The 26,568-nt window shown below is 38.2% G+C and overlaps 1 protein-coding gene across 1 annotated transcript in view; it reads left to right on the forward strand.

Annotated features, from left to right (window-relative positions):
• Positions 1-26,568, forward strand: part of ATXN7 (ataxin 7) — a 115,720-nt gene that overhangs the window by 33,432 nt on the left and 55,720 nt on the right. The window lies entirely within an intron of this gene.

The following is a 26,568-nucleotide window of genomic DNA, read 5'->3' on the forward strand; positions in this document are numbered from 1 at the left end:
TGCCTACCCCTGCTCTGGACCATCGTGTCTCTCAGTTGGTAGCTACTTGTCTCTCACTCCAAGCTGCCACTCCTTTCCCTTCAGTCGACACACTATATACAATCATTTGGTCTCAGATCCTCAAGGACATTTACCAAAGATAGAGTCTCAGTGGACCCTGTCTAGTGTTGCTTTTTAAGATTCGTATCCTTCCGTGCTGAGCTTTGAAGCACTGCATGGACTACAGCAGCTGGTGTGGAGTGTGAGCCCAAGATCTCAAGCAGACTTTTGGATTGGGAGGTCTTTGGTGGCTGGGAGTGAAGATTAGACACCGTTTAGCTCAGAGAGTTGTATTTTAAAGTATTCAGTGTACTGAAATCTTTTCACAACGTTCAATATTTTACATGTAAGATTGTGCTGGAAATAATTCAGTACAAGTATTTTTATCTATGTGGTTTATATGACAGACTGTGCTCCAGTTCATCCACTCAACATCTTATCACCTACTGTCCATGAACCAACCAGGGATTCAGTTCCCCTGCAAACCAGCTTCTTGCCGTGGAACAGAACCACAACTTATTGCATTGTATTCACTAGGTACTGTTCAGAAACAATGATGCATAAAGCCTAATCCTTTTGATGTACCTTCCCAATACGAACTTGAAACCTCAGTGTAGGGTAACATTCATATTCATCCTTCTTATCATAGATGACTCTTGCCTCCCCATACTGGGGAAAGAGGGGGGGGCTCACTCTAAAGGGAAGGACACGCCCCATGTGTCTCCTCTGCCCAGAGACCCCCCCACCCTGTGCCAAGCACAGGGCCTCTGTGCTCTCCCTGCCCCACCAGAGTTACTTGCGGTTGGGGGACGCTCTCTTTTTCCTGATGCACCTCCCTCCCCCGCCCCGAGCATCTTTGGCCACTGTCCCTGGCTGCTGGGCCTCGCTGGGGTGCGCGACGGAAGCATTTCTCACACGGCTGAAGCTGGCCACTCCGGCTCGCTGACTCTGTGCAGCGCAGCAGCTGCTTGTGAGATCCCAGCTGGTGAGGTGGTGTTGGCCATGCAAGCCAGAAACATGCCAGGGGAAAGAGGGGACTCCGGCTCGCTTGGCCTCTATCTCCAATAGCTGGGCCTGGGCAGGGGGTAGCCCACCACCACCTCTCCAGCTAGGCTCACTCTCAGGCAGCTGCCATGCTGCACAGAGCAGTGACCCGGAGCAGCCAGAATGAGAAGCAGCTAGTCCCACCCCTTCCGCTCCCCACCTAGGCTCAGATAACTGATAGTGGTAAACTTACGAGCATCTTTTTGCTAATTTCATTTTAGACAGAACTTTAGTTATTGCAGTATTTTAAATTTAATTTTAGTAATTACAAATACAGACACTATGATGGGTGGGGAGTTGTTAAAGATATCTGCTGTCAACATTCATCAATGTATAAAACCCTTCCAAAGTGGTTAGGGGAGAAAATTGTGTTTGGTTATTAGATACGTTCGTGTCTTGCCTATCCTGGAATGCTCTGTGGCGACAAAAGAGCTAATGGAATTATGACATCACAAGATCGAAGGCAGAGTAATTGAGAGAGAAAGGGCATTTTGCTTAGACAGCTTAACAAAAAACAGACACAAGCAAACAGTTTTAATGTCTACTTAAATTTTCATGTCTAATGAACACATGAGGTGCCATACTTTCACCCTGTTCTTCCAGTAAATTCATGCGCGCACACATTATACATGTGAGGCTCCCCATCCCAAGAAGTCCACCAGAAAAAAAGAGAGAAGACCAGGCTTGACACACTCGATATTTTTTAAGAGAAAAAACATACATGGAAAAAGAAACATTTTAGACGTTCTCTTTATATCCTGTTGATGGGTTAGTCCCTAGGTTCCTTCTTCAGTTTTTAACAGTGGTTTACAGATGACCTGCAACAAATGAAGCGTAAGAGAAGACAGCATTTGTGGTGGAAGTCTTGGGCTGACTCAGATGTCTCATAAAGAATTTTTGAATTCTTATGCCATGGTTGAAGAAGAGGTTCTTTGTCTCCATTATAGCATCCACAAAGTCTGCCCGTGGATTTTTTTTCTAGCTGATTGAACTCAGGGGCTGATTAGAGTCTCTACTGTCATGAGAAAATTTCTGATTACTTTGTGGACAAAATTGAGTAGATTCAGCTATCTGCTTGGTGGCTGTAGAGTCAGATCTGAGGGGGACAAATGTTAGGTCTTACTGGATTGAATTTAGGACAGTAATGCTCACTGACATAATGCTGGGAATACTTCATGTCACAACTTGTCCACTGAATCTATGTTCTTCCAGTCTGGTAATAGCCAGTGGAAAAGTACTAAGTCCTTCTTACGAATGGAGATTAACTCCTCCCTTGGGAAGGGCTGGTTACCATTTTTATTTAGACCTTGTCTTCACTAGAAAATTAAAACACAGTCTTGAGGAATCATATCCACTAATATGACTTTGCAGTTAGCATAGACAGGGACAAGTTTTGTTTTATATGTCAACTGGCTGTGATTAAACTCTACTGGAACTATAGGTTTAATCATTGCCAGCTGACAAGACGTTAAACACAGCTTGTTCCTATCTATATCCACTGCAAACTCACATTTAACACCATGCTAGTTAACATGATTCCACAAGGTTATTCTAAAGCAACCTAATTTTCTAGTGAAGACAAACCCATGTAGAAGTTACGATGTCACATTTGCTCAAGAAGTCAACGCTCGACACTCACAATATGGCTAACTGTTGTCCGGTATTGAATCTTGGGGTTTTTTTTTGTTTGTTTGTTTTTTTTAAATAATATAGAGAAGGTTGTGGCAAAACAACTCTAGAATACCTAGATGCTTCAGATCCCCTTGTCAGTCAGGGTACAGACATGGATATGAGAGAGAACTGCATTGGTAGATGGGTGTCCTTTCTGATGATAGATCTATCAGCAGTTTGCTGTACTCTTCCTCATCAGGTGTTGCTGAATCACCTGTATACTTCAGTGCAAGTGGATGGTGCTGCCTTGGGTGGCACTATTTTTGCTTTGAAAAGCATTCCTAGAAGGGGGTTGAGACAGTTGCATTTCCCTAAAGGTGCTGTCATGTGAAGTTCAATAGAACTTATTGTATCCCCTTCTTTTTTGTGCATATGGGGCTGCTAGGAGGGTTAGTTAAAAGGTATTCGCTGCAGTGCTTTCAGTGTGCTTATGACACTTTGATATCACCTGATCCAATCAGTGTATATGTACACTGCAGTTAGACCCCCGCAACAGCCCGAGTCCCCTTAGCCTGAGTCAGGTTTTTAATTGCAGTGTAAACATACCCATAGTCCAGACTGTAAAGCTCAATCCAAATGAGACGGGGGCAATATTAGCAGGTTGGGGGAACAACTAGAAGATATGGGGCTGATTAGGAAGCCTAAGCAAAAAGTTAAGTGTTATTCGGTTGAGTGTTGATGAGTTGGTTTCACATTCTGTAGAGGGCTTTTGGTGGAGCTGCTGGGTTGAGATTATTTTTGTTTTGTTAAATCATGTCAAAGGTTCCAGATAGGCACTTGTTTGCAAATATTTTGTGTATATTTTTATTAAATTGAAATAAACTACATGAGCAAAAAGGCACAACAGTCTTAAAAACAGCCTTTGCAAGTCACATTTAATATTTTATCAGGAAAATTTCCTCTGCCTATCTCATTTTATGTTAATGGAATATTAAGATTCAGACATCATACAAAGTGTTTCAAGAGCCCGTGAGTCTTTTGGATATAATAAAACAGTTACAGGTGGACAGTAAAGGTGAGTTATGATGCTTTAAAAATCATAAGTGTTTCTATTAAACAGTTTGAAAAATCTTGTGTTCAGAGGTGATGCTACTTATAAGGTTAACTATAGTGTCCACTTTCATTCTCTCCATCCCTGTTGTTTCTTATTTGAAACCCAGGTTTTGATTATGACATCACAATTATTGCAGAAGAGATGATTGTGGTGCTACAAATAGAATGTCATGTTAGATTGTAAGCTAGGACTGTGTCTTCTTTTCTGTTTGGACAATACTCAGTCTGTTTTGGGGGTACTATAATAATATAACCCTGATCTTGCAAGATATCTAGTGCCTCCGTGGGAGTCAAGGATACTGAGTACACCTCTACCCCGATTATAACGCTGTCCTCGGGAGCCAAAAACTCTTACCGTGTTATAGGTGAAACCGCGTTATATCGAATTTGCTTTGATCTGCTGGAGTGCGCATCCCCGCCCCCCCGGAGAGCTGCTGTACCACGTTGTATCCGAATTTGTGTTATATTGGGTCACGTTATATTGGGGTAGAGGTGTACCTCAAACCCTATAAGAAGCAAGAACGACGAGTGCTTAAATTCTCTTTCATACACATGTGATCACCAAAAAGTCACCATTAGCTAGCAGTTCCCACAAGGTGTTATTGGAAATTAGCACAGATTTCCCCTATACTTAGAATAGGAGATTGTCAAGCATTATTGGCTAATGTTGCCTTTTCAGTGGCTTCTGCTGTATTCTTAAACAACAATAAAAGCTCAGGCAAAGGAGAATAGCTCAGAAAATATGGTATTGAAATATAGTGTTCCTGCAACAATTTATAACATCATCAAACATATAAACAATGCAGAAAAAGTCATCTCAATCAAAAGTTATCCTAAAATTGCCATCTTCAAATATGATTTCTTTCATTGTAATGCACAGAGTGATTTCTATCTCCTCCCTCTGTACACATATGCCTGTGGCAGCAATGGCCAAAGTGCAGACTTGGGCCAGATCTGACTTTTATCACGTACAAGTTACTATGCAGCCAAACTCAGAACACAACCCAGCACCCGAAATGCTCAAATGTATGGTTCAGCACCTAGGCCAAAGTGTAACAGCTAAGTATACAATCTCTCATTTTGGTGTGTTTGTCATAAGTTAATAGGAACAAAGATACCCTTGGGATAAGGAAGAAATAATAAAGGTGGGAGTAGTAGGTTTTAGGCAAAGAGTCAGAGGATTGAGGGCAGCACAGTGTATCAGTGAAAGTGTGTATGAAGGAGTCTGGAGAATTGTCGTTTAGAACCTAAAATCTATAATAACTACAAGCATATGGGCAAAGTTTTGTCATCCACAAAGCATAGAAATATTTGATTCATAATCACTGCCTTTTATTCCAATTGTCCAAATGTTCTCTTTATTTGCAAGATGCTAAAAATTAAACTTTTCTTCCTTTTTGAATGGAAGACAAGCTATAGCTACTGTGGAAGGTGCTGGTATGTACGAAGCCCTTTTTGTTGTTTCTCAGTTCTTTTGCAGTGGAGTAGGAGACAGCACAAGGAATGGATGCAGCAAATTAATATTTATACGTTGCAAGATTTCTCCAACATATGCTAAAATCTGGTAAAGTGAATTCACTCTCTAGTGTAGGACAGCAGAAATGAACGTACAAGGGCAGGGAGTTTTATTGCAGTTAAAATACTTCCCTCTGCTGGAAAGCTTTTAAATCTAAAGTTACCCTGGCAGATGAATTGTATGAATGATGTGCCCCCCTCCCCCACCTGTTTCTCTCTCCCACTCCCCCCAAAAAAGTATGTAATGGTTGCAGCTGTATTGTACAACAGGACTGTATGGCATAATGGATTGGCAATGAAAATTCTGGATAGCTACAAATCAGAAATATCTAATTTGAATTCTGTTTGGTGTGTGTGAAATGAGCTATTAGTCTCAATATGTTTCCTAATGGGAAAACCCACATTATAAAAATACTTTGTTACCCATTTGTATTCTTGAGGATAGCTTCAGCCGAGGCCATAGATAATGAACTGTCCTCTCAGCCCTTGATTATAATCCCACCAAAACAGAGTTGAAGCAGAGCATTGTGTAGGAAGACTTGGACTGCTGATGCTTTTGGTATGCCTTTTCTGGGAATAAAAAGAATTTCATTTTTGTGTATCTGGTACCTTTCACCAACTGCATTTATATTAAGAAATGTGTAAATTTTTTTTAACAGCTTCCCAAACAAAACAAATTTATTTGCAGTACTAAAATACAATACTTACACAGCTTTTGTTTTTGTAGAGTCTATGCTAAGTATTGTGACCTCTTAAACTCTGTGTTTGAGCAGTTTTGAATGGTAGGTGCCGTGAGCGTTGTTTGGACTAACTTCTGTGGCACTCTGGTATGGTATGGCAGATCAAAAATACTATGCCAACTTCCAATAAAATAAAAAAATGGATGTTTATAATGAGTCAAACATGAAAAATGAGTAATTCAACCATAATAGTAGTCATTTTTGGTTTTTTTTTTTTATGTCAAATGCAATTTATTTACTGTTGCTCAGACTCCATTTTCATTATGCCACAGATTTTTGTATTGATAATTCATAAATTACATAGGAGAAGTTGTCAGTGAGGAAGCTGGAGATCTGCAAGTTGAGTAAGGGATAGCTGGGGTTTTGAGGCCTGGTCCTGCACCATAAAAGTCCTAGGGAGTTTTGCCGTTGACTTCACCGAGCATGCATGATCAAGCCCCTGGGTAGGTGCGAAAGGTGGTTTGAGATTGTGGGTCAAGCCCATTAACTAGAACTTTGTGATCAAATGATGAGCAGTGAACAACAATTTTAATAGTGATGATACTTATATTGTCATCTCCAGGTTTCACAATGATCAGTGCATTGAAATATGTAGTCCGGTTGACACCTCAGATGTATTGTTACATGTACAGAAACACAACCTGCATCAGTTTGTATTCATTCTAGCTTATAAGGTTATTTTCAGAACTATAAGGCTAGATATCTGTTTTTAAAAATTAAAGTTTTAAATTCTGCAACATAGTTCTGTGGCAAGGGAAGGATTTTGCAACAAGTGCTCTGGTTATGAATCTGAAAATTCACTGAGCCCTGCTGTAACACTTTTCAAGGAGTGTCAAATTTGAGGCAGACATAACTTTATAGCTAGCTTTCTTTGATCTTTAAAGATAGCAGCGTGATCGGTGAATGGAAAGAGTACAAATGGGAAGCCACCACATTTCAGTGGCTAACAAGCCATGGTAGTCTGGGTTGGTAGTAATTTATAAATGGATCAGAAAAAGTAGAGGAAAAATTAGAATTAATTTATATCAAAGTGTTATATCTGCTGAATATTGGTGTTTGTTTTTTATTTTTTATTTTCAACAATTATAAGGATGTGTCAAAAAGCAAATTAGCGAGATTGAAGCATTGTTTAATTGAAATGGCTCAAGGCAATTCATAGTTACTTTCTGAGTTGAAGAAACTAACACTTTGGGTCTGCTCTCTGAGTTATTCTCCGTATTAGGGAAAGGACAGGGTACCATTTACGTTCATCTTTCATAGCAGGTGTTGTTGTAAATGAGCCTACCGGGGAAAAGAGAGCTGACTTTTTGTTGTTGTTGAAGTAGCTGAACTATAAAACTGGACCAAATGTTGTTGTTCCCCTTTAAAACAGATCCATTTGAGTTAGGAATGGCCATGTTTCCCTAATTCAGGAGCTCTGCAAAGGAGGAAAAATGGGTACATTTTCAATAGGATATTTCAATATGGCAGAAAATATCCCCGCCATCCAGTTTCAATGCATATTAGATTAATATGGGCATCCACCAAGTTAAACAATTCTGGAAAGCAGTTCTCAAATTAATGAATTTTATTTCACTTTTCCCAGAAAATCTTAAAATTGTCTCTCTCCTCCTTGCAACTGAGCTATTCTGAAATGCACTAAAGTAGTTTGTCTGGCCTCCATGCAAGTAATATGCTTCAGTATGACCATGACCTTGTTAGGGCCTCTAGGTCGGGACCCCTTGGGGTTCGCGAGGTTATTACATGGGGGATCTCAAGCTGTCAGCCTCCACCCCAAATCTTGCGTTGCCTCCGGCATTTATAATGGTGTTAAATATATTTAAAAGTGTTTTTAATTTATAAGGTGGTGGGGAGGGGGGGTCGCACTCAGAGGCTTGCTATGTGAAAGGTGTCACCAGTACAAAAGTTTGAGAACCACTGCTCTAGGTGCTATCGGAACATAAGTAATAAAATATATTAACAGAATATATATAAATAATATAATTTTTGCTTTCAGTACGTTTCTTTTTAGCTGTTTTGTTTTTTGAAATACAGGATCTATGCTTCAGAGTGAAATATTTAAACTCAAATGCACTCCTTCATTAAGATAGACTGAAGGCAGCCTCTTCTCGCTGGTACTGAATGAAAATATTTGGAAGGAGAGGCTTCAGTGAATTTCCAGTTAGAATGCTTTTATTTCATGAAGGTAGTTTGAAGAAGAATTTCAGAAAACCGTTCTTCTAATGCCTGTTCTGTTTTGTTTATACAAGGCACATTCAACCAAAGCAACCATTTATAAGTCATTCCTATTAAGTGGCATCTACTGTATATAGTATTCAATAGTTTGAGGAAAAAAATATAGGCTACATTCTGTGTGTGTGTGTGTGTGTGTCAGTCAGTCAGTCAGTCAGTTAGTCAGTCAGTCAGTCACTCGGAAGTCAGTGCAATCCATGTTAGTCCATCTGATTGCAGAGTTCGGCCCTAAGCATTTTGTTTTATTTGTAGCTAAATTGTTGGAGTGATGCATTTATTTCTAATTATGATATTGTCTAAAATATATCTAATAAATATAATTTTGATTTGAGTAAATATTGCTTTGTATGTAGGCTGGATAAAGGGCCCTCAGAATATATATTTGTTTATTCAACAGAATAGATTTAAATGGAAGAAATTTCTTTAAAATACAGTAGCTGGCTAGGTCCGTCAGCTGTCTGATTTGTCATGGTGACTCAGATAGGGCCTATGCTAGAACTCTCAAAGGAAGAGGAGGAACTCCAAAAGCACGTGGCCTGTTGTGGAGTGTTGTGGGGAAAATTTCTTCTGACTCCATGTGGTAATCAGCTTTTGTCATGAAGTGTGAATGTCAGTACTCCTTTGTTTATTTTTATATAACAGAAGAGTATCTGCAGTTGCTTCTTATGATTTGATTTTAGTGATCTTGAAAAGTTCTCTATTTATCCGTAGGATAGGAACAGCACAGAAAGAGAGTTCAGACTTCTCCACACTGCTCTGCCAACGTACCTCACCTATGACCTGCAGATCACCTCTAGAGTAGAAAGGGGATAGTTGTGTCCGTAATAATTTAATTCCTTGCCTTATTGCTGACACTGTCAGTAAAGGTGCCACAGGTGATTTTTGTGACACAGAGACATACGTATCCACTGGGAAATAGACCAACATCATTTTCAGGCTACTTTGAATATCTAAGATTACAACAGGGAGACTTGATAGTGAGATACATAATTATGAGTTTTATTGATCGTTTAGAGAGATTTTTGAATCTAAAGTAAAACAGTTCCTGCTTTCCTAAGAATAGTGTTTGAAGGGATATGGACTGCAGGAAATGATTGTATCATCTTTTCCTTGCAGTAGTGTAGTGTGGCTGTACAGCAACACCGCTTTTGACAGAAGCATTTTGCAATGTGTACATTATTGCTATGGTCAGAAGCCAGGTTTTCTGGGACTCCTAAAGAATCTAACCTAAAATGCTCATTGCTGTTGCTGGAAACAAAGGCTTATGAGTAATTTCCAAATATGAAACATTGCATTGTGGGACAGAGTTCAGAAGACTGGCTGAACAAGTTCAACTGCGGTGATTTTGGCTTCTTGCCGGCATTGGAGAGAAACCATTATAGACTGCACTTGTCTTCAGGCAGATTTGAGCTAAGGACCTCAACCTAGATGCTGTAACCAATGCCAAAATGCACGCACACACACAATAGCTATGCCAGGCAAAGCATTCTATAGAGGTGGTTGTAAATTTAAGTTGTGTAATTCAAGCAATGACTTGCTGTAGTTATCTTTTGTCTAGTATAGAACAGAGCGTACATTGTTTGTTTTCAATAATATTGTGAGACAGTAAGTTCCACAAGTTCATACTGCAGAAATAAGTTTGCTTTTCCATGTTACATTGTTCCTTTTTTAATTTAATTGAGTGTTGTCTCGTATTGTTGGACGCAGTCAGTCAGAGCATTGTGTTGTCCTTCGCAATGTGATTCGTGATCATTATATACCTATATAATACCTCCTGTTGAACTTCCTTACAGATGAGGTCCTAATCCTGCAAGGTGATGTGTTCAGGAAACTGGCACTCACCGTGGAGACCCAGTGAAATCTAGGGAGCTCTGCAGGACTCCACTTGCATGACTCACATCTCAGGATCAGGGGCTAGGTGTTCCTAATCCACTTTAATCTGCATATGGAAGCCTTTCTCTGTCTCCTCACTTTTGTTGCTCATTTCTATTCCTGCTGTGTCCTTTTAGAAGCAAGATGTCTACAACTGAATGCTGTGTTCAATTTGAGGTCATTCCATATATTTCTATAACAGTATGGTATTTTCAAAAAGAACAGGAGTACTTGTGGCACCTTAAAGACTAACAAATTTATTTTAGCATGAGCTTTCGTGAGCTGCAGCTCACTTCTTCGGATGCATAGAATGGAACACACAGACAGGGAGATATTTATACATATTTATACATATGGAGAACATGAAAAGATGGAAGTATGCATACCAACAGGAAGAGTCTAATCAATTGAGATGATTAGACTCTGCCTGTTGGTATGCATACTTCCACCTTTTCATGTTCTCTGTATGTATCAATATCCCCTGTCTGTGTGTTCCATTCTATGCATCCGAAGAAGCGAGCTGCAGCTCACCAAAGCTCATGCTAAAATAAATCTGTTAGTCTTTAAGGTGCCACAAGTACTCCTGTTCTTTTTGCAGATACAGACGAACACGGCTGCTACTCTGAAACCTGTCAGTGTGGTATTTTGTTTCCTATCCCATTCTGAAAGTTGACATATAGAAAGGGAGGAAAGTGCCTCTTTTCTACTTAATTATGTGTAAAGGTGGAATGTGCATTTTAAGTCTTTTTTTTTTTCTTGTTTCAAAATTTTAAAATATGTTTTTGTCTTCCCTGTTTTTATGGGAGGACTACAGAAGTGGAGGGGAAGCTTACTCAGCCCTCAGCTGTAGATGCAGGGAACGTATTCCCCCGAGTGCTTGTCAAGAGTTTGTTAGTTGTTAATCATATCCAATAAAACCAAAGCTTTATGCAATCTGAATAAATTCCCTTTGTCCTCAGTTGACCAGATTTCAATATTTAGTCCTGTACTATTTCTCTAATCATCTATATAGTCCTGCACCAAAAACAGGGTAGTCAAAAGCCTGAGATTTGTAATTAAAAACAAGCAGGAAAAAAAACTTTTAAAAAAGCAAATCTTTTCAGACTTTCCTTCTACATCACAGTATAATCTAAGGTGTTTTTTTTGTTTGTTTTTGTTTTCATTTTTGAATGACATGTTATGTAAAAACATAGCCCAATGTGGTTCTTCCTGAGACATTCCCACTCCCGTCTGTGGCGTCTCTTCTGCATAAACTGGTTCCATTATTTTAAGAACATTTAATGTATAATTTTAGGAGAGAAAGAGTTCAAAGTGCTAAAAAACTTGCTGTTGTAAAGTGTATGGAAGCGGTGCTGAAATGGGGATGGAGAGGTGCTGACATAAGCAACCGATGATGTGAAAGAGCAAAAGCTAAATTTCTCCCTTTAAATTTGAAGTTGCAGCGCAACAGTTGACAGTTTCCCTAATGTGAAGATGCTGTAGGATGCAGTAAGTTGGTGTTATACCACAACTGATCAGCAGGGTATTAGGAAGATTGTCCTGAATTGCTGGGCATGTAGGTCAGCTTTGCTGCAGTTTGTACACATTTATCTAGGTTTTATATTTGGTATTGAATCACATAAAGTTTTATACCATGTGTTATTGAACACAGCTGACACTTTGTCCATAGGTAGAGTCCCTTCTCCATGGCGGGTTCTGACGATATTGGCTCAGTACTCGCTGGAATGCACTATTAGTGGCGCATCAACAATCATGATTCCACAATTCAGGAAACAGTTTTTAAAAACCTGGTGAAATATTCACAGATCATACTTATTTGGCAAGTATGCTGCCTATAAGTTTGGAAATACTTAAAAAACATATTTCAGTTCACTATTGAAGTATTGTACAGGCACTTGAGTTATGTCAAATTAAATATCATTCTCGTAAATATATAAAACAAAGCAAGTAAATTCCTAGTAGAAATGCAATAAGCGCCTTCTATAATTGGTTAAAATAATTAACTTAACTTTTTTGAATCATTCTAATTGAAAACTGGAAAGCATCTGTTAACCTTATAATCATGTTAGATTTAATTAAAACAAAATCCATTTTATTTATGAAGTTGATGTTCAAGTACACAGGGGATGGGAATGAAACAAAGGGACTGACATTTTTCAGGTAATGAGATTACTTAATAATGCATTTGAATTCAGAATCAATTGAAAGATCATCAGTAATAACCTCTGTGATTTTTCTTGTTTGTAACTGCTGGTTTGCTGCCTCAGGTACTAGGTACGTGATGTAAAATGTCCAGTGGTGCTGTGTCACATTCCTGATGCATAATCTTTGAAGTGACACTTCAAAGAATGCTGACACATACTGCTATCACACAGGAGTTACAGTCATGGTCAGCAGAGAAGAGATTAAAATAGTCAGGTTCAAAGCCTAACGCAATGTGGTATATGATATATAAATATTACGCACCTGGGAAACCAAAATCTGTGTTAATGGATGACATTTTTAGTACAAAATTGCAGTGATTTCTTAAATTAGTACCATAAATATATCACCATTTGGTATGATTCTTAACTTTTCTTTTTTTATACAAACTATTTGATTTGGTAAAAAGCGCTATAACTATTATAGAGATAGAATAGTGACTACAGTATTTCTGAGGCTGTAATTATTTATTTTATTTACATTCTCTAGAAAATAGATTTGTTAATTGCCATATTATTATAGTCTAGCTTTCTCTGTCACAAAAGTGATAGTCACATTTACATCGTGTCTTCCTAGCTCTCAGCTGGGGGGAAAACTGATAAAGCTGTAAGTGATTTGAAACACCACTGCTCTGTTGCTGAGTCATTATGTACTAGTAACTAAGATTTTACCAGCGCCTAATCAGATCTGTCTCCTTGAATGTAATGTCAGTGATTGAAGGAATTGACCATTCTTGCATACACTTCCATGATAATTTGCATGGGGGAGGGTTGTAAATATTTTTGTTGAAACATCAAAGTCCTTAAAAAAATAAAATAAAAAAATCATGCCTGTGTCATGGACGAGAGAAAATTGTGAGCATGAAAACGTCTGTTCTGCATTTTTAGTGTGTCTAAGTAATTTTTGCTGCAATCTGCAATTTATTGTAATCTGTTTTAGGTTTTGGTTTTTTTTTTTAAATCCTTTTTTTTTTCTTATTACAAAAGCACAGCTGCAATAAAGAAAACCAGTGTGCTTCAGCAGTGTAAAAAGCCAACAACAAAAGGGTATCTAGTACAAAAACTACATTATTTAAATTTATAGTTATAACATTACTCATCTAATCAGAAAATTAATAACCGGTACTCATATTGACAAATGGTCTGTATAGCGCACACTGTGTACATGGAGAGAGACATTTTAACAGTCTAGTAATCAAAAATATTATCTGTGTATGATTGATTTCATGTTAACATATAAACCATGATATTTCTATTTCCTGAATTCTGTTGAATTTAATTTTGTAATCTTTACGTTAAATTAATGTAGAGCTTTTGAGTTTATTTGTACTGAGTATGTATTGAAGATTTTTCTACCACAAAAATATATAGTAATATATAGTGACTTTTCAGAAATGACTTTATGATATTGTGAGATCGTCTTATCCAAAATAATGTAGGACATAGCATGGATTCTTTGACATGCACTATGATAAAAAAAAATTGTGTACGTATGTCACTATTATGTACATACAGCTCTTTTTATGTAATATAAACTGTTATACAAAAATGGCTAGGGAAATTTCAAATAGACCTCTACCCCAATAACGCGGTTGTGGGGAGCCAAAAATCCCTACCGCGTTATAGGTGAAACGCCGTTATATCAGGGTAGCGGTGGCAGGGCTGCAGTGGTAATTCAAAGAGCCCAGAGCTCCGGCTGCAGGGAGCCCCAGGTCCTTTAAATTGCCGGCGGAGCCCCGCTGCCCCAGCCCCGGGGTAGCAGCAGCAGGGCTGCAGCAGTGATTTAAAGGGCCTGGGGCTCCCTGCAGCAGCCGGACCCCCGGGCCCTTTAAATCGCCGACGAGCCCCGCTACCGCAGCCCCGGGATAGCAGCAACAGGGCTCCGGCAGTGATTTAAAGAGCTCTGGCCACTGCAGGAAGCCCTGGACCCTTTAAAGTGCTGCCCGAACCCCGCTGCTGCAGCCCTGGGGTAGCAGTGGCAGGGCTCCAGCGGTAATTTAAAGGGCCCGGGGCTCCCTGCAGCGGCCGGAGCCCCGGACTCTTTAAAGCGCTGCCGGAGCCCCGCTGCTACCGCGCTATATGTGAACCTGTGTTATAGCGGATTGCGATATAGCAGGGTACCATTAATTCTGTGAATAGTAATTAAACACCAAATGGGGAATATGTTTTGCAACTGGCTGGCTTATCTTCATTAGTCATATAATGTAATATGTAATAGAATACCAACTGTGTGTGGTGGGGTTTTTGTTCTACTGAAAGGATTTAAATCTAATGGTACCTATGTTAAGTTCCAAAACAAGGCAGTAACTTGTAAGGTGGCTCATTAAAATGTAACAAATCTGAACAAAAATAGTACAGTAGTTAGTAATGGTTGTTACATAGCTTTAAATGTGTTTTGGGTTTTTTTTAAGTAATTATGTATAACAATTTGTGTTCAAAGAATTTTGCTGAATATTTAACGATTATTGGCTGATATGATATATGCTTTATATATCGCTTGAGCCTGTAATTAGACCTCCCAGCTGCATTGTAGATTGCAAGTGGATGCATGCATGACACACTTCTCATATTATGTCTCTGTTCTTGTCAGTACTCAGGATATTGAATTTTTTCAAGAATCCTAAATCTTGGAGATCAGGGTAATTGTAAATCTCAATATTCTGTATCCTCACAGGAACAGAAAAAAAGCTTCAGGAAAAAGTGTAATGTGCATTTGCTCATAATGTTGAAAGAAAACCAGTGGCTGTGGGTTTATGTTTAGGATTCCGAGAGTAATTTTAACTTAAAATATGTTGGAAAGCTCCCTTTTTTCATTCTCATTTTTTAAGTTGGGTGGGGGGGGGGAGAAACAACAGGAATCTGATTTTTGGGGGGTGCAGGATGACTTAATCCTGGGAAAATGCATTGTAAGGTATGTTATTTCTATCCTGTCAACTTTCACCACAGTAAATTGTCTTAAATTGGGGGTGGGGGATCGACCTTTAGTGCAATGCATTGTTTCTCAGCTTTGCAATACTTGGTATTGTTGAAAGAATAGAATGTATACATGCAGGAGACTGGCTACAGCCCTAAGATTGCTCTTAAAGGTTCTGCTTTGGAACACTGATATTGGTCAGTAACAATGCCATTCAGATGTTTATAGTGTTTTTGGATGTCATTTGACTGAGAGACTTAGAGTTTTGGGTATCCTTAGTATGTTTGTTTATTGATTTATTTGGGTTTAAATATAACAACTGAGTTCTAGGCATTCTTACTGTAACTAAAAATGCAATATAAAAATAATCACCAAACCAAAACACCAGCCTTTCCTTTCTCTGCCCCCATTCTCAGTCAGCAAACATACTACAAAACACCCCCCCCCATCTTTATGTTCCCCCAAAGAACTGTGTTACAGCCACCCCATTGTAAATGCCTTCTCAAACAGATTAGCTTTACAGTGTGCTCAGAAGGTCAACAGATTTAGGCTATTTCAGACTATGTAGGTAGGGATGGGTTGTGAATTCCAAAGTCAAAGGGTCCTTGCAGAGAACCCTTTGCCAGCGACTCCTTCTCTTATATACCAAGTGAACTCCAGCTCAGGCATCTCTACTGATTGTTAACTGTGGCCTTATGGTGTGGGGAATGTCCATTTGTCTTGCCTTATTTTATGCCAAAATTAAAGTTCGTTATTATTTGGAACAGCACAAGTAGAAACATTAGGACCAGATTTTTAAAACGTGTCTAAATTTGTGCATGCAAATTTGATGGTTAATTGTGCACCTGGTTTGCACATGAAACCATGTTTGCAGGAGCACATGCTGTATGCATGCACAAATGACTGCAGATGCACATTTAAAAGCCAGCGTGAAATGTCCCTGTCTGCTGTTTGTTTAAAGTTTTCCTGAAGTTAAATGGTTTCAAAAGGTGTCAAATGAGGATTGATGAATTCATCTTTTTCATCTCTCAAAAACCAAAGCGTTGTCATTGTTTTTAAACTAATACATTTTCCCTAATTCCCCTGTTACTAATTGCAAAAGCTACAGTATATTTATATTCACTGACAAACTATTGAAATCACTTGCAAAGCAAGAAAAGTCAAACTCCATCTTAACACGCCCTATTATTCTTTCTTAATGCAGTCTAGAAATATTGTAATTTTTAATATAAGCACTAGATTAGCCGGATCTTTGTTGACCACTGTTGGATCCTTAACATATATAATGAAGTAGGTTACAGATGAGGTTTGTTTTCACTTTGTATTATCTTGCTTTTTTGAGAGCTAATCAGACTATTACTGACCATATATTTATCTCCTAATTTTATTTTGCTTTGACCAAAGCTTTGACACAATGTTTTTTTTTTAAATCTTCTATATATTTGATGTACAAGCTAATTTTGAAATCATGTAGTATATACCTGAATGAACTGCTATTATCCATTTAGGTCAGAAATTCATATTTTAGAATAAACATGCTCACGCATACATACACAAAAAAGTTATAGATTTAAAGGGACAGTATGTAAAATCTTGCCTTTTTAAAAAAAATGAGCTGAAGTATAGCTCATAGGAATATTAAATGTGTTTGAAATGTGTATCCAAAACTTCCATTGGTTTCAAAACACCTTTTGGACCCTAAGATATTTATATACTATTAATAGGTTAAGTAAATTATCCTTGCATAATTGACAATATATTCCTGGGAAAAATGAAGATAAAGCTAAAATATATTTTTACCAGTAACATTTTTATTATGAATTAAGGGAAATAACTTATTAACACCTCTAATATTATCAAAGGTCAGACAGATATGCTTTGTGAATTAAAACTGAGCATCAGATTAGAAATATTCTTTACATTGTTGACTACCAAAGTACACAGTAGAACTGTGACATCAATTTGATTTTTCATTTTAATATGCTCATGAGTGCTGAACTGTTTGCTCTGTTTCTGAAAAACAGTATTGAAGCATATTGTTTTGACAGTAAAACTTCTTTAAAAAAAAAAGTGTGGCCATTACAGAAAGTTGAATGTGTGTGTAAAAGATAAGATTTTTGTGATGCCAATTTTGACAGCACCTGGACTCTAGTTTTCAGCTCAAAGATGTAGATGGCCTCTCTTAGGGTATGTCTACACTACCCGCCGGATCAGTGAGCAGCAATTGATCCCACGGGGATCAATTTATCGCATCTATTCTAGATGTGATATATCAACCCCCAAGAGCTCTCCCATTGACTCCTGTACTCCAGCACCACAAGAGGCGCAAGCGGAGCTGAAGGGGGAGTGGCAGCAAGTTGACACATCACAGTTAAGACACCACAGTAAGTCAATCTAAATACGTCGACTTCAGCTACGTTATTCACATATCTGAAGTTGCGTAACTTAGATCGATTCCTCCCCCAGTGTAGTCCAGGGCTTAGAAATAGGGAATACCTGTTTTTAGAACAAAGGAAGACTTTATTTAGGATGACTTGTTGCCATTATTATTTATTACTGTTGCCAGAACCTGTGATCGGGAACTATCCTTGTACCACTGGCTCAACAAGCACAGAGCAAGTCTTGTCTGCACCATGAAAATTACATGATGCAGACAACTAATATCAGCAACATATCCAGTTGAACTTAGAGGAACAGGTTTTTTTTAAACATGATTCTCGTACAATTTTGCCTTGTTGATGAAGCTGGCTATAAATCCTGTGGTAGAAACCAGTTTAAGTGGAACTGCATTTAAACAGATGCTTTCCATTTGAAATCTAGCACCTTGATGCCAAACTGAAAAGGCCAACCTCAAGTGTTCAAAAATCAGGAGTCGGACTCCCCATCCCAAGTCATGAGAGTTTAAAAATAAATGAGGGTTCATTTTATTTGCCCTCTGGTATTGAGCATTTAGGGTTCACACTTTTCTCCATGGCCATGAGCTCTACAAACATCCTTTTTATTTTAAACAGAATCTGAGATTTTGTGATCAGCTGATTCCAGCAGCTGAAGCAAGGTACTGCAAGACTCATGCTAAAAATTGTAAGAGTTAGTAACATGGATTTTAAACAAGGTGTTGAATAGTTTATGGTGTTACACCTGTGTTTGAATCTTTTACATTACAGTGAGTAGATATCTAAAGTTAACTCTACTTGATTAAAAACTGTCTGAACGGTAATATCAGGTTTATATTATACTTAAGGCATTTTGTTCCACCTTTTTGTATGAATCAGATGTTCTAGATAATTTAAACATTTTGCTATTCACATCAACCTGTGGAATGCACATTTCCAATTTATATTAAATAGCAACCAACACCAACATATTTGTAATAGTGCATTAGTCAGGCCTGGCCATTTTTATTTAGATTTACCAAGCTACTTTTTACCTGAAAATACATACAGGGTGAAAGGTGGAGCTCTGGAAAGGTTAGATCTAGAAATGCAGTACTTTCATGGGAAATGCTTCTACTTAAATCTGTCTTCAGATTTGTATCGTTTAACCAAGTCTCTGCAATAGTAAGTAGTTTTTCCCCACCCTTGCTTTTGTCTGCCCTTTTGCTTTCTCTTTCTCTTCCTCTGTTTCACTTTTCACTTTCATCTCTGTTTTTAAACTGCAGCGAGCTCACTTCTGCAAAACAGAGGAGTTTTGTGCATTGGTCTCTGAAAGCAGTCAGATTTAGGGCTCATTTTGATCTCTTCCAGTAGATTATTCCACTATTTTGAACCCAACATTGAAGCTACCTGAAAGTTTCACCCAGAGAAGTTTTGGGTGAGAAATTTGTCTTAGTAGGTGATAGATACCCTAGTTAAGGGAATTTAAGATTAGTACCAGGACCTCAGATTAAATTTTGAAATAAAGAGGGAATCTGTGGATAGTTTGGAGTGCAATTGAGATAGGAATCAGCTGCTGAATGATGCCAAAGCTGGGCATTAATATATAAAACTTTTGTATTGTCTATAATATGTCATGGAGCAGGAATACACAGATGCTATTACTTTTTATGTCTATGAACACGAATTTCCCCAATGAAATGATGCTGAAAAGAGAATACTAAAAATATGCAGAAAACACAAGATGACCTAAACATGATGACACATCCTTCATGTAGGACAAGAAATGGTAGCTCAGTCTCAAAAGCACTTCGCTGTAGCAAACCTGCTGAACTGCAGGATACTTGCTGCTTGGTTTAATGGGTTAATTCAAACTTCCCCTTCAAAAGCAATGTTTTTTCCTCTTCAGTAGAAATTCTTCTGCACTGGGCTTTTGCCAAGTATAAAGCATTTTTCTTCTGAAATAAATGTGCAGTAATGCAACAAGTACAGTCAAGAAAATCTCTGAGCCTATAACATGGATAATTCTTTGAGTAGTGGATGAAGAATACAGGAGTAGGAAGCTAGCGGACAGGACTTCTTATAAACTAAGAGTAAAATACATCACTACAATTAAAATAATCCCACCCCAGAGAAGGCTGAAGTGTGGCTTGAAGGCCAAATACAGCTGCTCTTAGATTCACTGCAAACGTTTGACTCATGAAGAACATGTGCAACAGCAGGGAATGCAGCCACGTTGCTCACGTTGAAAAGGAGAAATGCATGCGGGGAGTTGCGGTGCTCACGGGATGTATGTCAATAATAATATAAAGGCACCTGAAGTCTGCTTTAATTTAGTGCAGCCCCTGTGATTCCCACCTTCTACAAAAGATACTGCTTCTCCAATGGCCTCATGTAAATACTAGGTCTATTTAAAAAAGAAAGTTGGAGCCCTACATTGAAATTTTTTGTTTGGCCCTAGACTGACAGCCTCAGACGAAGGAAGTTATAGTAGCCCAGCCTTGAGACGAATGTGTAGATCACAGTTGCAAGGCTCTCACGTGAGAGGAATGAGCTTGACTGTTAAGTATTTTAGAATGTCATCTTTAAGCTCAAAGGAACAGTACATAGGAACTGGCACTGTTGAAATACTATGAACTGCATTAGACTTTTAAATTAAGATTGGATGTGCATGGCATCAAATCAGATGAATATAAAAGTATAATATTATATATCATCAGTTACAAAATTTTGTAACTCCTAAATGAGGAAAACGGGGGGAACCAACCATATGAATGATTCATGTCCCCTAGCTCACAGCAGATATTGGGTATTGAAATGTCTGTGTTAAAAATATTACCTAGGTTCTCTAGTATTTATAATATACTTGTTGCACAATACACACATGCTACAGTATGACTGTTTCTCTATTCCAAAGGTTAAATTCCTCTTCCGAACTAAAGTACAGTTTCTCTGAAAACTGCTTTTTGCTCAGCTTGAACAACTCCATAGTAATTATTCCAAAAAAGGGGAAGAAAATTATTCCTCCAACATACCAGTAGTAGGTGGGTGCTTAGCAAGGACTCGGGAAATTTGGGTACAATTCCTCACCCTTCCACAGACTTCCTGTGCAATCTTGAGCAAGTCACTTAATTTCTCTGGGCCTTAGTTCCCCATTTGTAAAAAGGTGCTAATACTTCCTTTCTCCCACTCTGTCTGGCTTGTCCAATCAGACTGTGAGATGTTCAGGGTAGGGACTGCCTCTTGCCATATGGTTGTACAGTGCCTAGCACAATGGGGTCCCGATCTTGTTTGTGATTTCTAGGCAATATTGTAATACAAATAATAATTAATGCTAAGGATTTCACTGTACACATTTTAAGAATAATTTTGATAGTAGCATCATTACAATGCTTTTTTCCACCCATCCTTCACCTTGGATAGCTCTCATTAGTCCTATTCTTCAATTTTTCCATCCATACACAATTAATAAAATACCTTTTGTTGACCCTAATAGAAATGAAGGTGAAGTGCTAGACAGTGTGGCGAAACACTTTGGATTTGTGACACTAACATTCCAAACGGCTCTTAAAAGCTAAATTAAATACTCTATTATCTAAGTAGTTGTGTGGTAATGATCTGAGGTGAAAGTGCAGTTCAGCTGATTTGTGTGAGCCGGCAAGACTTGTGTGTGTACCTCCCCTTGAAGTCGGTTGGAGTTTAGTGTGTACAGTGAATGCCTTTTGTTAGGTTCAGCTGGTTTTACTTTGTACCAAAATTGTTCCCTCTGAATTTATCTTTATCACTCTAATACATTTCTTTGGAACTGTTTCCCTAGAATTTTCAGAATTAGAATTGTAAGTGTTTGAGCTACAGAATATTTCAACACTTTTTTAAAAAATTCTGGGTGTAAGGTTGATCTAAATGTATAGATTGTTGTATAGTTTTTAATACATAATTTTGTGTTTAGCATGCGGTGGTAAAAGAGAATCTGCCAGGGCCTAATTCTCAGAGCACCAGCTGTATTAATTTCATGTAGCACAGTCCTTCTGCTCTACACTCCTGCTCTGCTCTTGTGAGCAATGAGAGCATTGAAATGCACTCAAACTCTGCTCTTTGAGGGCTAGAAATTCTGCTCGGAGTGGGTATATTTCAGCCCCCCCACCTTTTTTTTTTTTCAAAAGAGTGAACAGATGGAATAGAAGGAAGGTGCAGCAAGCATGTGTGTGTTTGTGTGAGATCAAAAGTAAGTACAAACACCATGTTTGTTGTTATCTGGTCATCTTGCAGAGAAGTGAGCATTCTGTCAATGGTATCCCATATTGGGGAAGCTAATATGTTAAGAATATGAAGGACAATTGAAATACAGCATATTTTTCTTCTTTGACTGGGTTACTGGTCTAGTGAATGGGAAGAAGCAGTAAAAGTGACATATATTGATTTTAATAAGGCTTTTGACACAATCCCACATTATCTTCACATAAGCAAACTAGGGAAATGCCATCTAGATGAAATTATTGTAAAGTGGATGCACAAATGGTTGAAAGACAGTACTCAAAGAGCCATTATACTCTCCCAGTTTCACTGCGAACCATTTATATCTAGTGGAGCCCCACAGGGGCCGGTCCTGGGATTGGTTATCATGAGTAACTTGGATAATGAAGTAAAGAACATGCTCTTAAAATTTGCAGACTACAGCAGCTACTGGAAAAGGATCTGGGGGTTGTAGTGGATCACAAAATTGAATATGAGTCAACAATGTGATGCACTTGCAAAAAAGGGCTGGGCTGTAAGACACAGGAGGCGATTGTCCCACTCTACTCTGCACTGGTGAGGCCTCAGCTGGAGTGCTGCATCTAGTTCCGGGCGCCACGCTTCAGGAAATGTGGGCAAATTGGAGAGAGTCCAGAGAAGAGCAACAAAAATGAACAAAGGTTTAGAAAACCTGATCTCTGAGGAAAGATTAAAACAAGTGGGCATGTTTAGTCTTGAGAAAAGAAGACTGACCAGGGACCTGATAACAGTCTGCACATATGTTATAGGTTGTTATAAAGAGGATGGGTGTCGATTTTTCTCCATGTCCACTGAAGGTAGGACAAGAAGTAACAGGCTTGATCTGCAGCAATGGAGATTTAGCATAGCTATTAGGAAGAGCTCTCTCTAACTGTAAAGGTAGTTAGGTTCTGAAATAGGGTTCCGAGGAAGGTTATGGAATCCCCATTATTGGAGATTTTTAAGAATAGGTTAGACTATCCCTGACAGGTGTTTGTCTAGGTTTATTTGGTCCCGTCTCAGTGCAGGGGTCTGGACTTGACTTCTTGAGACCCACTTCCAGTACTACATTTCTATGAGTCTATAAATGTTACTCAGACTGAATATTGGGTCTCTGTTAGTGTTAATACACAGTGAGCACATTGGACCTGTGCTGAAATCCCTTAGATGCTGGTTTAAGACCTTGGTCCTAATCTTCAAAGCAGTTCATGGATCAGTGGCCCCAGCTACATGAAAGACTGAAAAGTAGTTGATGACCCACTGAGACAGTTGTGCTTCTCTGGGACAGTGCTGTCACAAATGTCAGGATAAAGTTCAGACGAGCTGGGGACAAAGCATTTTTGGCTGAGGGGATCCAGCTGTGGAAGACGCTTCCAGAGTTGATGAAGTGACTCCAGAGTCTATCTTTAGGAAATGCTGCGGAGCCTTCTTCAAAAAAGTCTTGATGCCATAGCAAGAATAACATTCACAATACTGGTCTACCCAGATATCATCTTCCACCCGCGCCACCCCACAAAAGGCGCTTCCAAAAAAACCCAAGCATTTAAAAAAAATAAATAAACCAACATACTCTTAGAACAGTTTTGCCCCCAAAACAGAGAAGACCCAGAGATTCCATTAAGTTCACTAGGAACCTTGCTGTTGGAAGACACTGTGGTATTATGGTGATGGGCAGCAGTATAAAACCCTAAGACAGATGATTGTGTAGTAGACCAGGAGTCTAATGTGCACATTTCGGAAAATCTGTCCTTTGATTTTGTGCTCTCCTGTTTATAAAACTAATTAATTTCAAATGTTTCTTCTGTGTATATATTTCTTCCATATGTTCTGCATGGGAATAATCTGAAAAAGGTATGCCCATGTTATGCAAAAATTGCCCTGTAATTTGAAATTTATATGGGAATACATTTTTGTCTATGTGAAAATTTCTGATGAACCTTGAGACATTCAGATAATAATTCACCTGAAGTTTCAAAGTACACCTCGATATTTCCTACATATTTGTAAAAGGGTACTTTAAATATAATGATGGTGTCTCAAAATAATGCCAAGAAGTCCTTTCTATCTTGCCAGATAAGTTGCAATAGACAATATTTCCCCCATATTGCCAACAATTTTTTAGCATTCTGTGTGAGATGATGTAAAGCCTACATTGTAATAAAACCTCACTTTGTTCCCTCCCATATGTTTCTTAGGCACTGTGGAGCACAGCTGTAAGTCTGCTTTCCAAAGACCCCATCGCAAGCCCTGGAGTGGGGCATGCTAGGGGTAGGAAGAAGTGTGTGGGGGGGAAGCCATATCACACATTACTGCGAGCTGCCCATCTTACACCAGGAATCTGTTTATCTCCAAGAACAATGAGTCCTGGTAGCACCTTAGAGACTAACAAATTTATTTGAGCATAAGCTTTCGTGGGCTAGAACCCACTTCATCAGATGCAGGGAGTGAAAAATACGGTAAGGTAGGGGTGTGTGTGTGTGTGTGTAGTAAGCAGTATATATATATATACAGCACATGAAAAGATGGGTGTTGCCTTACCAAGTGGGGAGTCAGTGCTAATAGTATTCACCCCTTCTTGTCAACGGTTGAGAATAGCCCACTTCCACCTTAACTGAATTGGCCTCATTAGCACTGATCCCCCACTTGGTAAACCAACTCCCATCTTTTTATGTGCTGTATATACATACTGCTTACTGTATTTTTCACTCCATGCATCTGATGAAATGGGTTATGCCCAAATAAATCTGTTAGTCTCTAAGGTGCCACAAGGACTCCTCATTGTTTTTGCTGATACAGACTAACACGGCTCCCCCTCTGAAACTTAGCTCCAAGAGACGCCCAGAAGCAGAAGGGCACAAATGTGGCTTAAAACCATGTTATCCCCAATCCCTTCCACCTGGGCTGAGAGTTCAGTGCTGTCTCTCTGAGATGCATCACGGAATTTCACCGTATGGCTTTTTTTGGTTATTTTCATGAAGAAATGTAATATTTATAAGGGAAGGCAGATATTGGAAAATAGCTGTTTATTAATCTAGTCTGTCCCCTGGTTTATTATGTGTGGTATATTTGCTTGTGCTTTGCCCAGTTTACATTAATTTAAAATGTCATCTGATGTTTTACCAAATATTTCTCTAATGACATCTCCTCCTAAATTGTTTATGAAAGCTAGACTTGGTATTTGCACAAATTATAAAATGCTTGCCCCGATCATGTATCAGATTACAAGTGTATTATTAATAGTACATATCTTTTACTGTAATTTCAATTTCTGTTTAAGCACCTATGGTTTAGATAGGCACTTAAAATATAAACATATGAGAGAAAATTAAATAAAACATGAATATAGATGTGATGTATTGCAGTCATACTCAATCCATATTTGATTTATCCACATCTGTGTATCAAGGGATTTCAGTGGCAGCCATTGCATGGGGAGTTTGTTTTATAACATTTTAATCTAAAATTCAGATACATGTTTTAAGAAGTTAAAGGGTGTGGTTTATTTATTTATTTATTTATTAAAGAAAATATGTCTGCATTTAAAAGTATTGTATCTTATTACAGATGTAGGCCCTAATTCTGGCAGCTGATCTGTGTAGAGCCCTGTTGAGTTTGTTTCTGAAAGAGTTCAGGGATCTGCCCATGTAGATCATCTTGCAGGATCGTGGCCATAGTCATTCCTACAGAAAAGGGTTACATGGTATAAAATCAGTTTTAATTCAAATTTATTGAATGACCAGAATGTATTAGTCCTGTAGAATATATGAAATATGTGAATATCCATGACACGTTAATGTTTAAAATATATAACACTATTGTCAATGTTAAATTAATAAGTATGTTGCATTTAATTATATTTTAATATTTGCGTATAAATGTACACATTTATTAGTGTTGTTTAAGGTAAGAAAACAACATTTAATAATTTAAATGATGTATAATCTTTTTTTGAAAATGTTACTGATTGCTTTATGCCACATACCTTTAAGAGACTGCATTTATCTACTTAGTTATATGTTTGGTTTTTTGAACAACTGAATAATTGGGTAATACTTGACAGGTTTCATTTTTAAATGTAATACTTTTTTAGATTTGCAGTAAGTAGAGTTTATATCACTGCATTCAGAAATTACTGGTAAGTGTTTAAACATTAAGGAATACTCTTAAGGAACTGGTTTTCATAAACATATTGCAGAAACTAATTTTACTTGAAAAGACTGAAAGTATGTGTGTTTATCATTGAAATACACATACACACTGACATACTCTTATCTCTTTCTCCCTCTTATGCCTGTTACACAGATCTCTGGTACCAGATGGCTGGAATATAATGCACTGTTAAACAAATAAGACCATTAGACACATTATACTGCCTGGTAAATGACTGTGCATTTAAAATAATTACAAAATTTTAAGTAGAAAACAACCTTCATTTTAGAGTTTGTTTAAAGAAAGTGGGATAGAACTTAAACTACTCTCTGAATAGCTTACGTTACTGTGTCATCAAAATATAATGATTTTCTATTGTCCTTTTGAAGATGGCATGAAATAATCACTCCTACATCAGATTGCTGGTAGAGCTCTACAAGAAACAATCAGTTTGATTTTATACTTAGCTTTGAAGGAAAATATGTGGTGTTTGTAATATTTCAACACTAACCTAA

This window comes from Mauremys mutica, chromosome 7 (assembly GCF_020497125.1).
Source record: "Mauremys mutica isolate MM-2020 ecotype Southern chromosome 7, ASM2049712v1, whole genome shotgun sequence".
NCBI lineage: Eukaryota > Metazoa > Chordata > Testudines > Geoemydidae > Mauremys > Mauremys mutica.